Raw genomic sequence first — 1,143 nt, 5'->3', positions numbered from 1 at the left:
GGGACCACGCATCTGGGCGGGCAGGTGTGCACGGAGGGACCCTCCTCCAGCCGGTCCGCTGTCCTGACAAAATGAGAGAAAAACTGGGGAACCCCCTCCCAAGCCCGTTCAGAAAGGATTTGTGGGTGCCGTTCATCTGCCTGGGAGCCAGGATGCAAACGCAGGGCTCCAGCCCGCCTGACCAGGCCGGGGTGCATCCGTTCCCTGGAGGTCCCATTCCAGGAGCCCCTCCCTGACCACACAGGGACCCGCTGGGGGGTCCCCCGCGGCGCGAGCGGCCTCCCCTGGAACCAAACTGCTGGCCCCGGAAGTGTCCCGGAGCCGTGGGTCCGTGCTCGTCTGCAGCCCTTGTTGGGCAGGTCTATGCCAGAGGGTGGCCTGGCCCGTTACCCTCCCTGCAAGCACCGCACACCAGGGGCTCGCGGTGCCGGGTTCCTTTGTTTTGTCACTTCTGGGAGGGATCCAGCCTTTTCTCACAACTGACAGCCCCCCCCCCCACACACACACACACACTCACTTCCCTGTGGCAGCTTGAGAGCAAGGGCTGCGGGGTGTGGGCAGAGCCCCCGGGCCTGCGGGGCGGGGCAGAGGAGCCTGGCCCCCCTTCAGTCTCGGAGTCTCAGCTCCTGGAAGCCCAAGATTAAGTCATCGGTGCACGGACATGTGTTTACGGGGCCTGTTCTGTGCCGGGGGGCGGGGCTGGCTGCACGCGGCTGGTGTGTCCACTCCGTGGGGTCTCACCAGGTAGGTCACATGTGGGTGCTGTGACTGTCATCCTCTCAGTTCACTAACTTTTGTAAACTTTACTTTGGAGAGTGTAGAGCACACACAAAGGAGAGAAAACTGGGAAAGCCCTGCCTGCCACCTCCTGCTGCTCACCCAGACCCCACCGAGCCCCTCCCTTCAGCAGTCATTGGTAGCAAATCCAGACACATTATTTCACCCACAATTGTCTCTGCAATTAACTCGAAAAGATAAGGTGTTTATAGAGCATCACTCATCTCATCTTGGACTTAAATGAATTAATATCTGAGTCATCCAAGATGCAGATCCAGAGTGGAAAAGATTAGGGGCTGTGGTGGGGAGTGTACTTCCTGAAGGACCTCAACTGTCTACTCTGGAAAACTAGCCCGCCCACAGGGA

At 59.7% G+C, this 1,143-nt stretch overlaps 1 protein-coding gene across 1 annotated transcript in view; it reads left to right on the top strand.

The window, feature by feature from the left end:
• Positions 1 to 1,143, top strand: part of DBNDD1 (dysbindin (dystrobrevin binding protein 1) domain containing 1) — a 12,122-nt gene that overhangs the window by 4,112 nt on the left and 6,867 nt on the right. The window lies entirely within an intron of this gene.

Source organism: Myotis davidii, unplaced genomic scaffold (genome assembly GCF_000327345.1).
Source record: "Myotis davidii unplaced genomic scaffold, ASM32734v1 scaffold1453, whole genome shotgun sequence".
NCBI lineage: Eukaryota > Metazoa > Chordata > Mammalia > Chiroptera > Vespertilionidae > Myotis > Myotis davidii.
Note: the sequence above shows the minus strand (reverse complement) of the source record. Positions and strands in the feature narration are given on the sequence as shown.